At 37.1% G+C, this 15,918-nt stretch overlaps 1 pseudogene; it reads right to left on the reverse strand.

The window, feature by feature from the left end:
• Nucleotides 1–13,658: 13,658 nt before the first annotated feature.
• Nucleotides 13,659–15,562, reverse strand: LOC131554168 (uncharacterized; annotated as a pseudogene).
• Nucleotides 15,563–15,918: the final 356 nt, after the last annotated feature.

The following is a 15,918-nucleotide window of genomic DNA, read 5'->3' on the forward strand; positions in this document are numbered from 1 at the left end:
GCGGCAGCCAAACGCGCACAGCGTTCCCGACCCAGGAGTGATCGAATAATGAGTGTAGTATTTAAATGCACGTTGTCTAAATAAATTATGAATAAATTATGCCACTGAATTGTCCACTTACTGTCTTTAATTCTTACTATGTGCTTTTATTTTTTTTGTGTGTTGAGTTTTAGTAGCATGTTTTGTGATGTTCAGAGTTGATCTGTTTATTTATTTTCAATTTATTTACCATTGTTGAGATTCATACACTGATTCATGATGTCTGTGTTTGTCTGAATGTTAATGTGGTCCTAAAGATCTTGTGCATAAGAGGTTTATTAATTTTTTCAGTGGCAGTTTGTCATCTCATTCAGGGTCATAAAGCTACTGTTAACAATAAGAAAAAAATAATAAATCCACACCATGTCTTTAAAGACCAGCATCTGAATCGGACCACTAGATAATGATTCTATCATTATCAAAAGACAAACAAAACCATGTAGTCATTCGCTTTCCTTGCTATAACAAATGTGCTTTACAAACACAGTTACAGCAGACAGAAAAAAAAGCTAAGATCCAAAATCAAGGGCCCAACTAAAGCAAACCCTAATCGCCACAATGGTGAGGTCAAACGAAACGCTTTCAATAAAACAACTAAACTTCTGTTAATTCTCAAATTATTTTTGTAGAGATATGAGAGAAATAAAGTCAAATTGTAATATGTAATGCTGTTTGTGGAGTTGTTTAATCAGATCTTGAGAGATTTAATGATGTCTTGTATTTCAGTTGAGTTCATCTAAGGCTGTGGCTGAAGTCAGGTGTAGTTCTTGTTTCTCTTTCATTCAGTGATTATGCTTGTTAACAGCAGGTGTTATCTATAAGGAGAGTAAATATTTAACTGAACTGTATTATTTTGTACAAGAGAGATCTGTTGGTTTAATTTAGTTTTGTGGGTCACCATTGTGGTGGAGGGTAGAGCCTGTGCTTCAGTCAATGATGAGCCGCGATCTCTGATGGTCTGCTGTTTTATTTAAAGACGGTAACTGTAGAGGTTTGTACTAAGAAATATTTCTTTTTAGTGGGCTGAAATGAAATGGGATAAGTAAAAGTTTGCACAACAATTTTGCAGTATGCAAGAGATTGTTGTGTTTTTACAGTACAATTGTAATTATTGGTTCACAGAACTTTTGTAAGTTTTCAGTCTTGCTGGCAACCAAAATTGCCAGTAAGTTTCTGTAGATTTTACAGCAATTTTTTATAGTGTATACTTCAAAGTATACTAAAAATGCTACTACAAGTATTTAATTACACTGTAAAAAATTGCTGTAAAATTTACAGTAACTTACTGGCAATTTTGGTTGCCATTGTGGCGATCAGGGTTTGCTTTAGTTGGGCTCTTGACCATCAAATTTTAATCTTAGCTTTTTTCTGGTTGCTGTAACTGTCTTTGTAGAGCACATTTGTTATAGCATGAAAAGCAAGGAAAATGCTTGTGCTTGTGATTGACTGTTGATAATGATGTAATCATTATCTAGTGGCTTGGTTCACTGATCTCATTCAGAGGCTGATATTTAAAGACATGGTGTGGATTTTTTTATTTGTTAGTTTGGTGTTGTTTACAACTGCTATATGAACCTGAATGAGATGACCAACCGCTACTGAAAAATTTTAAAAATGTCTTATGCACAAAACTTTTAGTACTACGGCAGCAACTAGACACACAGACATCAAGAATCAGCGTATGAATATCAACAACGGTGACAATCAACAAAATAAATAAACAGATCAACTCTGAATATCACAAAACATGCTACTAAAACTCAACACAAAAAAATTAAAAATAAAAGCACATAGTAAGAATTAAAGACAAAAAGTGGACAATTCAGCGGCATAATGTATTAATGTCGCAATGCATGCTGGGATTCATGGGTGAGTTTCGTACTGTGCTGGTACCCAGCATGAATTGCAGCATTAAGCTTTTGATTGTCACCATTGTTGAGATTCATACACTGATTCTTGATGTATATGTGTGTCTAATTGCTGCCTTAGTACTAAAAGTTTTGTGCATAAGACTTTTTTTTGTTTTTCAGTAGCAGTTTGTCATCATTCAGGGTCATATAGCAGCTATAAACAACACCAAACTAACAAATAAAACAAAAAAACCACACCATGTCTCTAAAGATCAGCCTCTGAATGAAATCAGTGAATCAAGCCACTAGATAATGATTGCATCATTAGCAATAGTTTTCCTGGATTTTCATGCTATAACAAATGTGCTCTACAAACACAGTTACGGTAATCAGAAAAAACCTAAGATTAAAATTTGGTGGTCAAGAGCTCAACTAAAAAACTGATGGCAAACCCTGATCGCCACAATGGTGAGGTCAAACGAAACGTTTTCAGTAAAACAAATAAACTTCTGTTAATTCTCAAATTATTTTTATAGACATATGACAGAAATAAAGTCAAATTGTAATGTGTGAAGCTGGTAATGCTGTTTGTGGAGTTTAATCAGATCTTGAGAGATTTAATGATGTCTTGTATTTCAGTTGAGTTCATCTTAGGCTGTGGCTGAAGTCAGTTGTAGTTCTTGTTTATCTTTCATTCAGTGATTCTGCTTGTTAAAAGCAGGTGTTATCTATAAGGAGAGTAAATATTTAACTGAACTGTATTATTTTGCACAAGAGAGATCTGTTAGTTTAATTTAGTTTTGTGGATCACCATTGTGGTGGAGAGTAGAGCCTGTGCTTCAGTCAATGATGAGCCACGAACACTGATGTTCTGCTGCTTTATTTAAAGACAGTAACTGTAGAGTTGCTGATACAGTGATGATCTCTTTGTTAAGTGCTTTACCACATGCATGTGTGCTATAGCTGATGATAAACTGCAACGATTTGAGTTAAAGTCATGTTTTTAGTAACTTTAATGTTATAAATTAAGTGTTTGCAGTTTTATATTAAGAAATGTTCCTTCTTAATAGAATCAAATTAAATGTTTTCCGAATGTTTACACCATCACAACAATTTTACAGCATGCAAGAGTTTGCTGTATTTTTACAGTACAATTGTAATTATTGATTTACAGTACTCTTGTAAATGTACAGTCTTACTGGCAACCAAAATTGCCAGTAAGATAATGTATATTTTACAGCATTTTATTACAGTGTAGTAAACTATCAGGATACCTATAAGTTCACTTTTAGTATAGTTGCAGTACTAGCTAAAAACTTTGATGTAAACTAGTCGTGTATTCAAATTTTATTACTGTTATACTTAAAGTATAATTAAAAGTATACTTTTATATACTAGAAAGTGGGCCAATTTAATCCCAAGGAGTATTGAAATAGTACACTTACGAGTATACTACTAGTACACTGATATCGGTATACTTACTACTTAACCTCTTAACTGTCACCGTCCACCCTGTGGGACGCCTACCTTTACTTCACTATTTTACAATTAAATCCTAATCTAATCATGACAAACTATATATCGTTGGAAAGGTCTAAGACTCCTAAATAGGTATTTTACCACTTTTCTGTTAAAAATTATGTAGGAAAAGTAATAGATTAATTTATGACCAGAGGTGTCAAATCCAGGGTCAGAAAGTAAAAGTCCTGCCATGTGTTTATTCCACCCATGAACTCAGCAGCTGATTTCACCAGAGGAGGAACCAACTCATTCCTTTCAAGTCACAAGCAAGTTTCGAGTCAAATCCCAAGACCTCAACGAGTTGAGGTAATTAAGAGATAATTGAGAGACTAATTAAATGTTGATTGTGCATTAGTGATGAACACCTGCTGTTATTGAGAATTACAGAGGATCAGATGTTGATGTTTTATTGGTTAAAATGATGCCACCATCATGGAGATCAGTGTTTGCTTTAGTTGGGCTCTTGACCCTTTTAGTAACTGAGAATGGATTGCTTTTAAGCAATTGCAATATTGCTTCACAACAAACATTTGCACATTGCTGAATTAAAAGCTTGAGAAAGCAGATGAGCTTACACTTTTGGCTTTTATGTCACTTGAATGAACATCATGAATGTGTTTCTCTTTGGTTTATTTACTGACGTTCAGCTGTTACAGAACTGCAGGAATTTACTATTAAACAAATGCCATCGTAATATTAAATATTGGAAAAAATTAAGAATTATATTGCTCAGGCTTTTAGACATGAACACTTATCATACGATCCTCAACAGTGGTGACAATAATTATTCATACTGTAGTGTTACCCAGCATGCATTGCAGCATGAAGCATTTTGTTGATTGTCACCATTGTTGAGATTCATACGCTGGTTCTTGATGTCTGTGTGTGTCTGAGTAGGACTGGAGTTTAAATATTTAAATGCATTAGATTTAAAATTCTTTCTCTATAACTGCTACAGCAGTAAATTCATTGCGTACTGTGGTTTCACAGAGTTGTTTATTCAAAAGCAGAACATAAATTAAAAAAATGAAAAATGTTGTATGTATATATATATATATATATATACACACAGTATATTGGATGCAAACAGGTAAGCACCTGATGATTACCTCATCATATGAAAACAACTAACAGTTGCTCACTGCACAGCACTGATCTCTCCGCTTTACAACAGCACATGCATTGCTACAGAGAGATCTAACACAGGAGTCAAGGGTCAAGAGCCCAACTAAAGCAAACACTGATCTACATGATGGTGGTATCATTTTAACCAATAAAACATCAACATCTGATCCTCTGTGATTCACAGTAACAGCAGGTGTTCATCACTAATGCACAATCATCATTTAATTAGTCTCTCAATTATCTCTTAATTACCTCAACTCATTGAGGTCTTGGGATTTGACTCGAAACTTGCTTGTGACTTGAAAGGAATGAGTTGGTTCCTCCTCTGGTGAAATCAGCTGCTGAGTTCATGGGTGGAATAAACACATGGCAGGACTTTACTTTCTGACCCTGGATTTGACACCTCTGTTTATGACAAGAGTGCACCTGAAAAAATCTACATCATGACATGAATTCTGACCTTTGTCACAGAAAGTCTTCTTAGTTGCCTTTTTCTCTATCACGAATTAGAAATCATAAGAAATTATTTATCAGTAGAAAACTTAAAATTTCAAAATTCATCCTTTGAAACCCATTTTAAAATCAGACATTGCATTACCATGTAAATGGTACATTAAAATCATGTTACAAAATATTTTCATTCATGAATTATAAAAATTAAGTTTGGATAGTGCACTATAATGTCTCTGTTCAAAACTGTGGGTGACAGTTACTACTTAAAGTATACTTAAAAATATACTTGAACTTTACTTAAGTATACTTCATAAAATAAACTCGAAGTATACTACTTTTTGGCAAGGGTAATGTCGTGCCTACATATCTAATAACTCTCATTAGAGTGTTAGTAAAGTATTAGTAGACTGATTTAGGATTAGAATAAGTTGACTTGCAAAGTTACTTATAGTCAGTAGAATGTCTGTTAGGAGACAGTCACAATAAAGAGTCTGCTGATATTAAGCAGACAGTCTGCTAATACTCTAATGAGAGTTGGTTGACATATAGGTGCAACGTTACATTATTTTCTACATAATGTTCAAAAGGGACCATCAAAATAAAGTGTTACCAAAAGTCATAGTTAATAGTTAGTTAATAATAAGAACTGGTCCCCAAACTAAAGTGTGACCATAAAAATATTACTTGGCAGAGGAATTGTCTGTGATATTAATATAGCTATTTATTCTGTGTCTATTAATATATTAATTTTAGCACCATGTTATTAAAAAAAAATAATAATAATCAATAGGTCAGTCAAAGCTGTACATATTTTATTGTGGTTTAGCCATTCCACTTAATCTCATACCTAAGACTGAACACCCCTTAAACTAAGTAAACCTCTTGTGGTTTATTATCTTAAACTTAATAACAACAGTCTAACAATCAACAACAACTGTCGAAATTTTCAAAAACTCAAAAAAATCTTGCCGTAGAAAATCAAAGATCACAGACAAGGCCAAAATAGTCTTTTGACTGAATATTCACTCAGATATTCCCACTTGTTTCTTGAAAAACAGTCTAATAATCTGCTGGCGTACTGTTGACAGATTTAGTCCATAAATAAGTGGATTTAGAATGGGTGTTATGAGTAGGAATTCCAAAGCCATGAAATTACGCAGACTTTGTGGCACATTTCTTGAACCATAACGACTGTACAGTACATCAAAAAACAATGCAATAGCCACAATGAATAATGAGAGCAGATGAGGCACACATGTTACAATGTAGGACCCAGCAGTGTCACAATCATTTATGAAAACATGATAAGACAAATATTTTGAACTACTCTGTCATCTAAACACAAAGAGAGACATCAAGAATCAGTGTATGAATCTCAACAATGGTGACAATCAAAAGCTTCATGCTGCAATGCATGCTGGGTACCTAGTCGCTGTGCAGTGAGTGCACTTTAACCTCACATAAGTATAAGCACACAGTGAGGGCGCTGTGAGGTTACACTTTTAGCTCACTGTTACCTCACATTGTGACCTCATCACAAGTACCCTGTCAGCTCATGGTGAGATCACTCTGAGATCAAATTGTTGACTGGGTTAGTCACAATTTTTTTGAAAACAGTTTTAACAAGGTCTCCAAAGGCTACATTTCTCTGAAGTTAAAATGAGTGTATGTCTATGACAATCTATGCCCATTTGTAGAATTGTATGCACCATTTGTCCATTGAACGTTTCCAACCATATTGCTGCTATTGGAATATTCCATATTCCAATAGTCAGACCCCACATTTACTAGATTGTTAACGGCTGGTCCATGAGGTAATTACAGCATATTGGGCAGAAAATACAAATGTTTGCATATCATTCATCAACCTCAAATATGACTTATCATTTGAAATTGAAACATGTAAGTAATAGCAACTGTACATGGCCATTTGCTCTAAGGTTACTCTAGATAAATGTGCATTATTAGGTGCATATCCAAGTTTTTGTATGGAGTATGGAATTTCATTAGCACACTATAAAAAAAAAAATGCTGTAAAAATGGCCATATTCTGATAGTAACATACTGATTTTTGAATAAAACTAGCCTTCTGCAGTCCTGTGAATTAACAGTGTTCAGAGTTGACACTCAGAGGCTGTTTCAAATCACACCCTACACCCTCATTCACTATTCCCTATATGAGTTTACGGTAACACTTTATTTTGATGGTCCCTTTTGAACATTCTGTTGACACTAAGTAATGTTGCAACTACATGTCAACAAACTCTCATAAGAGTATTAGTAGACTGTCTGCTTCATATCTACTAACTCCTTATTGTGTTGGTCTCCCAACAGATATTCTACTGACTATAAGTAACTTTGCAAGAACGTGTCAACTTAATCAAACCCTAACCCAACCAGTCTACTAATACACTACTAACACTCTAATGAGAGTTAGTAGAAATGTAGGTGCAACATTACTTATAGTCAATAGAATGTGTTAAAGGGACCATCAAAATAAAGTGAAACCGAGTTTACTAATATAGTCCACCTGACAAAGAGAATGAAAACTAATGAGTGTATTCAATGATGAACAGCTGCTGTTAACAAGCAGAATCACTGATGACAAGAGAACCAAGACAAACACAAGTGATGCATCCCAGTGTGCCTACACTGTAAAAAAAAAATTGTAATTTTATGGAAAATAACTGTGATTTTTTCAGGTTGTTTTCTTTTATTTTGAATTGCAGTCAAAACTCTGTACAATTATATCTGAATTAACTACTTGGCTGTTATTTTAAGGATTATGACATTAATGACAAATTACAATAATTCACGTTTTTAATACAGAAAAACTACTATATTTTTATACAGTACATTTTCTGTTTTCTTAAATTACAAACAAATGTATGTAAAATTACAAAAATAATCTGTAATTAATAAAATAACAAAACCGTTAGATGATACAATGGTCAAATGACTGGCAGCAACAGCTGCCAGACAAAAACCATAAAATTAAAGTAAAATATCCTTATTTAAATAATCTGACAAACACTGTTATTTTACAGGTATTTCCTGAATTTTTATGATCAAACACTTTCACTGAAAAACAAAAGACAAAAAACGGCCAAATGACTGGCAGCACAGGGTGCCAAACAAAAACTTTAAAATTAAATTAAAATCTCCTTATTTAAACAAGCTGACAACACTGTTCATTTACAGGAATTTCATAAATTATTACAATCAAACACCTTCACTGTAAAATTAACTAATTAACTAATTAATTAATTAAATGTTACATGACTGGCAGCAACATAACATTAAACACTAATAGATCTCTCTAGATCTCAGCATCTTCACATATTACAAACCAGTCTCACTTTATTTATTTCATACAAAACTTCTTATTGAGAATTAACAGAGGTTTAGATGTTAATGTTTTATTGAAAATAATAAAGTTTGAAATCACCATTGTGGAGATAAGAGTTCGCTTTAGTTGGGCTTCTGACTCTTCACTTTATAATATCAGCTTTTCTCTAGCTGTTGTGACTTTGCTAGCGAGAAATTACTCTGATCAGATGAACCTGTTTACTTATTGATCACATCATGAGTATTGTGTTTGAGTATGTTAGCATTTAATGTTTTTTATTTTATTTATTAAATTAGTCTTTTTTTATACAGCGTTCTTGTGATATTATGGCAGTCAGAGATCCATTTTTTTCATTATTATACAGAAAGTGTCTTGAAAGCTTTTTGATTCACAGAAACATCAAGAATCAGCACATGAATCTCAACAATGGTGACAATCTACAAAAAGCTGGTTTTGTGACGATCAGAGCTGATCTGAATATTTTGTAGATTGTTACCATTGTTGAGGTTCATATGCAGATTCTTGATGTCTGTGACTCTACGTGTTCTCACCTAAATATTTTTTTCAAACTACCTTACAAACCTTCAAAATATCAAAGCAGGGCCAGATTTCAAGCAATAAAATTGTAACACTACAACAAAATGAAATTAATAAATTTAACATGTTCAGACATTTCTGATGAGGCTAGTGAGTTAGGCCACTACACAATGACAAAACCATCATCAGCATGTAAACCACTTCATCTGATCAGAATTTGTCTTGCAGGTTTTGCTATAACAAACACACAGTTACAGCAGCCAAAAAAAAAAAAAAACGTTGTTGATAAGTGAAGGGTCAGAAGCCCAACTTAAGCAAACACTTATCTCCACAATGGTGACTTCAAACTTGATTAATTTCAATAAAATATTGACATCTAAACCTCTGTTAATTCTCAATAAGTTTTGTATGAAATAAATAAGTCAGACTGGTTTGTAATAAGTGAAGATGCTGAGATGTAGAGAGATCTGTTAGTGTTTAATGTTATTTTGGGATTTAAAGGGTTTCTGTTGTCTGTGTTTTGTGGGTCACCATCGTGCTGAAGAGTAGAGTGTGTGCTTCAGTCCAGGAGAAGACCAAGTGATACAGATGTTATGCTGAATGTAGTTTTATTTAAGCAAGAAAAAAAAGGATGTTGTACCTTAATTGTACAGTTTTTGTTTGGCAGCTGCTTCTGCCATTCATTGACCGTTTTTAAAAAAAAATGTTCTTTAACCGTTATTTCCATTAATGGTAAACGCTTGGCATCCTGTGCTGGCAAGCATTTCACTGTTTTTTTACATTAAATTTTTTTACAGTGTAACTTACATAAATGATCTCTAAAGACAATAATTTATTTTCATTGCTATTAGAGCAAGTGTATCAACAAATAACATGTTTGATGTCTTATATATATATGCATTGGTGTTTTATGTTATGCGAGGTGTGCTTTATTTTGATCTTTGCCTTATAACTTTCTTTTGAATAGATAGCCGTGTGTAGTATCGTGTTAAAGCTTATTTCAAATGCAGGAAGTTGAAATGAATTATATGTTGATTTTCAGCCTCGTATGAATGATGAATACTTTTATAAGAAGTTATTAGAAATATTCCTCACTTGATGGATGAAGCATTATGTTAATCTATGCATGAAGAAGAACCGTGCGGGGCGTGGCTCCACCCTGTAGAGACAATTTGATTGGAAGAAGCCTCTAGTGGGTGGACAGAATACAGCCCGTTAAAACTCGGTGACACAATAGCTTGCTCGCTGCTTGAAAACTTTGGTTTCGCCTCACTGATCGCGCTGCAAAGCGCCTACAGACTTAACATCAGGTTGATCATCCAAGACTTCAACACTCCTTCAAACTTCTGACCGAAGAAACTTTCAAAGCCTGAAGCCGCGCAAGAACTTCAAAGCATTGCCACTCGCGCGCTGCCAGGAAGCCAACCAACCGCAGAAGGGGTTCCCCGAGTGACGTCACGCAAGGACCGATCAGCAGCCCCGGGGTTTCCCAACCAGGAAGAAAAGGGAACCAGAGAGTACCTCTCAACTCAACTCAGAACAAGTAACAAACTTTCTCTCCATAATTCTGCTGGAAACTGGTTGAATTAATCTTTAAGAAAAGATAGTAAAATTATCTGCTTGTGACTTCCTCTGGCTGAATTTACAGAACTCTTGGAAAAGAGCATTAGAACCTTAAACTTTCTTCAAATCGCAATAACTCAATTTTCTTGCGAAACGTTTGTATGTTTGTATGTGTGTTTTAATTTAGCACTGTAGTATAATAGAAAATAAACGTGTTTCATTTTTCAGAGCAGTGTTTGTGTTTTGTATTTGATCAGTTACTGCCTTGAGCCGTCGAGCCCTTGCTACCTTGCTCAAAATTAATAAATTACTATTTTGTTTGTTTGATTGTTGGCCACGAAGTAAGATAAACAAAATTGTTAAGATATGCTGATTTTAACGATTCTTTATTTATTTATTTCTTCTCTCTTTATTTATTTATAAAGCACTTTCACACAAATACCAGTTGATCCCAAGTGCTGTACAATACAGATAAAATAAAACAGATAAGAGACAACAGAACATCAAAACACAGCATAACGATACAATTGACATGCCCCAGATAGCAACATATTGTCGGCCCAGATCTGGCCCACATCTGGCACATGTGGAATGATGATCTGGCCCACATGTAGCGTGGAATGATGGCACTTGGGCGGACCGCTCCTGTTTGCCAGATCTGGGCCACAAGCAGGCCATAGCAATGCCACATGTCAGCCAAGAGCAAAGAAATAAACCACACTTATCTGAGCCACAAAATCTTCATAAATTATTTATAGAGTCCTCTCAGCTTGTCTAAGCTTGTTAACAAGCAAAATCACTGAAGGAAAGAAATGAACAGAAAAAAGAGCCAAATAGAAACTCGAGAACTACAACTGATTAAGCCACAGCCTTAGATGAATTCAGCTGAAGATAAAATACATTAAATCTATGATCTCAGCAGAGGAGGATTAAACAACTCCACAAACAGCATCACCAGCTTCACTTATTACTAACCAGACTGACTTTATTTCTGTTAAGAGGTCTACAGAAGTTCTTATTGAGAATTAACAGGGGTTTAAATCTAATGTTTGTTTCATTTGAAGTCACCATAATGGTGATTGGTGTTTCCATTAATTGGGCTCTTAACTTTTATTACAATTAGCTTGTTTTTGCTGGCTGTTGTTATGGTATGTTTATCAAACACATTTGCAGTAACAAATAAAGGCAAAATGAGATCAGGTGATGATAGTCAGCTATTGATGGTTCATCATCATAATGAAATAGCCTGATTCATTAATGTTGTTTGACTCTAGCGATTGTGTTGTACCAATAATACATTTGCTGTATAAAACTGCAGCCTAAGATCAATAGCATTGCAGAACCAATTAACGACTTTTTGTTTTTTGTTTTTTTTAAAGCACAAAACATTAATCTCTTATAACACACAAACACATCATAAATCAACACATGAACCTCAACAGTGGTGACAATAGAAAGTGTAATGTTGCAATGCATGCTGGGTACCATAGTACAAAACTCCCAGCATGCATCACAGCATGAATAAATTATGCAGCTGAATTGTCCTGTTATTTTCTTTAATTCTAACTTTGGTTCATGTATTTATTTTGTATTTCTTGCTGTTTTTTTGTTGTGTCTTTTAGTAGCTTTTTGTGATGTCCAGAATTGATTAGCTGAATATTTTGTCACCATTGTTGCGATTCATATGCTGATTGCTCATATCTGTGTGTCAGTGTTGTTCACCTTCTTGTGTTTTTTTGGGTATATTTTCAAACTGACGTTGTAACTCAAGTTGCAGTAATACAGGGTTTGCAACGTGAAAGCATTAAATTACACAGCTTTGAGGTTCAAATGGCAATATATGATAATTGTGAAACCATCAATAGTAAACTATGATGTTCTGCAGATGTACACACTGTCACAGCAGCCAAAGAAAACAAATGATCAACAATAAGAATTAAGAGCCCCATTAATGGAAACACCAATCACCAGTATGGTGACTTCAAATGAAACAAACATTAGATTTAAACCCTGTTAATTCTCAATAAGAACTTATGTGGACCTCTAACAGAAATAAAGTCAGTCTGGTTAGTAATAAGTGAAGCTGCTGATGCTGTTTGTGGAGTTGTTTAATCCTCCTCTGCTAAGATCTTCATAGATTTAATGTCTTTTATCTTCAGCTGAATTCATCTAAGGCTGTGGCTTAATCAGTTGTAGTTCTCGAGTTTCTATTTGTCTCTTTTTTCTGTTCATTTCTTTCCTTCAGTGATTTTGCTTGTTAACAAGCTTAGACAAGCTGAGAGGACTCTATAAATAATTTATGAAGATTGTGTGGCTCAGATAAGGTTATTTCTTTGCTCTTGGCTGACATGTGGCATTGCTATGGCCTGCTTTTGACCCAGATCTGGCAAACAGGAGCGGTCCGCCCAAGTGCCATCATTCCACGCTACATGTGGGCCAGATCATCATTCCACATGTGCCAGATGTGGGCCGGATCTGGGCCGATAATATGTTGCTATCTGGGTAATGACTAGCAGGGCAGAGGTTCGCGGATTTGCGTCCACATCTTTAGGTGCTTGAAGTCTATTAGAGATTCGAAGCGATTAAGCAGATTTTTCCCAATGAGGAGTGGATACGTTTTGAGTGGGGAGACGTATACTAGATGGATGAGATCCATTGATCTCACCGTTAGGTGGATTGGGGCCACATGTTTTAGTTGTAGGCCTGTGTTCAGTTCACACCTTTGGAGTTTGAGGGTTCTGTTAGTCCTCTTTGCTCTTTCTTGGACTTCCTCGAGGAGTTCGGCAGATATTAGAGTAATGTCGGCTCTCGTATCAAGAAGGGCTTTAACTCTGATGTGTCGTTCAATGATGATGGAGAGGTAAAACTTTCTTGCTATATCATTCTCAATGAGATCGCCTAGGAGTTGAGGGACTGGAGATTGGGCGGAACCGGTTAGGATGTCAGGACTGATGTGGTGTTCATCGGAGGAGTGGCAAGACGACCAAGACAACACTTTCAGGAACTTGACGGGTTTCGTCAGCAGGTGTTTGTTGGATGCTGCTGTGATCTGGAGCATTAGGTGTTGAGTTAGTGTCTAACTCTGTCGACGGGTTTTCAGGTGGGATTTTGTGTGTACCTGAAATTAGGGTGGTTGCGGTTCTCTGAGAGTGAGGTGAGGGAGTGCTGTTTTCTGTGGCTGGTTGGGTCAGCTGGTCTATGCCTTCTCTTCCGGCCACTAGTCAGGCGGAATCTGGTTTCTCTTTCTTTTCCCACTTCCGATCTTCCTCCTTTCGTTGGAACTACTCTTTCATCATCATCTTCATCAGTTCTTGTAAGTCGAAACATGGTGGTGTCTTTTGTTTTTGTGTGGATTCAGTTTGAACTCAGTCAGCTTGGAACCTTTGTGAATTCTTTTGCCGATTCCTTGGGCTGGTTGCTCCAGGGTGAGTTTATCGTTTTCCCTTGGAGTATCCGTTGGATTCTCGTGAGCTTTTCCCTCTTGAGTTTCCAAATGAGCTTGGCTGGTTCCACGATCTCTCCCATTGATTCTCATGAGGCCCTGATTGGTCCCATGACTTCTCCCAGTGCTGTCCTGGTGAGCATTGACGTCCACGCGGTCCATCCCAGCGTTCGTACCTCTGTTTAGATTGGGTACCAGCGTGGGAGTCTCGTTCTTTGTTGGACGAGGGTGCATTCCACTCTCTGGGTGACGGTTTGGCACTCTCTTGGCGTTGGGTACCGTCTAGAGCCAGCCCTTGACTTTGAGTGTTGAAGTCAAAAACTGCTGGGGTCTTGGCGCCCTTTTCTGAGGCCATCTTCTGTTTGCCATAGGCTTTCTGCGCCAAGTCTCGCAACTGCTGAGCATTCATTGTTCGTGGACATGCGAGAACGCCAAGATGGTGACTTACTGCAGGATGGAGGTTTCTTAGGAAGAGAGTTTTAAAGTTCAGTTCATCCTCCATGTCAGGTTCGTTGCGAGTTCCGAAGTGTGCTCGTCTGTAGTAGGCTTGAGGAGGTTTGTGACATCTTTGTCTTGTCTCCAGGATAGCCACTAAGCCTTGTTCGGAGTCAGGATCGGAAAACTCTTTAATGAGGGCTTCTCGGAGCAGTTGGTAATCAGTCTTTGTGTGAGCAGGCTGCCGGTCCAGGAAGCAGCGAACTTCAGGACTCTATGTCTTTCAGAGTAAATAAAGTCTGTCTTTGTTCGTAACATTAGGTCGCATTTCCAGATGGAAATCGATATCTTGGAGGTAAGCTTGGACATTTTGGCTATTTGGCAGGCTGGGGGTGAACTTGCCAATGTTCCTGGTGAGCTTGTCGAGGTCTTTTAGGTCCAAGCCGTGCGACGATCTGCGGCTGGCTGCAGCAGGTTCTTTTGCCTTTGTCGTGAGGTGAAGTTCTTCAGAGGGAGCTGGTGAGTGTTTCAGCACTGCGCCCTCCCCTCTTTGCTCACGTGTCAGTCCAGGAACAGGTGACCCGGTCCTGCTCAGCAGGGGTGAGGTCGGTGCCTGTCGTGTCTTTGACGGCTCACGGCACAATTCATATGCGTGCTTGAGTTCCTCTTGGAAACTATCGGATTCTTCTTTGATGTAGTCGAGCTGTCGTGCTAGACGGCTGATCTCGTTTCTTGACCCCTCCAGGTGAGCTTCAAGGGCTTTGATTCTGCTGTTCTTATCCCAGAAGTCAGCCGTTTCTTTGTCCAGTAGCTGCTCTGCGTACTGTAGCTTGTTAGAACGAACAGCGTAGTCTGCCTTGACTTGTTCCATTTCTTGGGCGGTACCTGTTAGGGTCTCTTTTAGCCTGTTGATCTCCTCCTCAGCGCCTTGTTCCACCTCATCAGGCCCTTCCCGTCGTTCCTGAGCTTACAGTTCCAGCTGCTCGATACGTCGTTGTGCTCGTTGTCACTCAGCTTGAGGGTGGCGATGAGTGTGTGACTTAAGGAGCCGGTGATCTTGGCTAATTCTTTGTGAGTGTAGCTTTGACTTGGGTCTTGTGCCATGAGGCTTGTTATGTTGTCATCCAGCTGGTCCTGTGTCTGATGTTTGAGTGTTTCAGCAGCCTTAGGGAGGAGGCTGTCTGTCGCAACATTTAGCCATGTTTCCAGATCCTCCTAGTGACCCACATGTTCTGTTGTGCGAGACATGTTCTGGCGAAATGAGGGAGATCTCGAACTGAAACTGACACAGACCTTGAAGAGAAAAACAAACCAAAACAAACCAAACAAAGCAAACAGGGGTGTAAGTGTGCAATGTAAAGTGTGCTAATGTTGAGTGTGTAATGAGCAGGTGAGTGTGGTTCCCTGCGACTGTGATCCTCTGGTGGGCGTGCTTCTAATTTGTAGCCTCTGTGGGGAAAAATTGAGCAAACACATTGGTAGCACAGCTAGAGAACAGAGAAAGAAAAGAAGAACACCAACAGAGCAAGGGACAGGGTAATAATTGGATGCTTCACCTTTTCCTGAAGGAGAAAGTTTTTTTTTTTTAAAAGGGTTAGGCTAAT

Source organism: Onychostoma macrolepis, chromosome 15 (genome assembly GCF_012432095.1).
Source record: "Onychostoma macrolepis isolate SWU-2019 chromosome 15, ASM1243209v1, whole genome shotgun sequence".
NCBI lineage: Eukaryota > Metazoa > Chordata > Actinopteri > Cypriniformes > Cyprinidae > Onychostoma > Onychostoma macrolepis.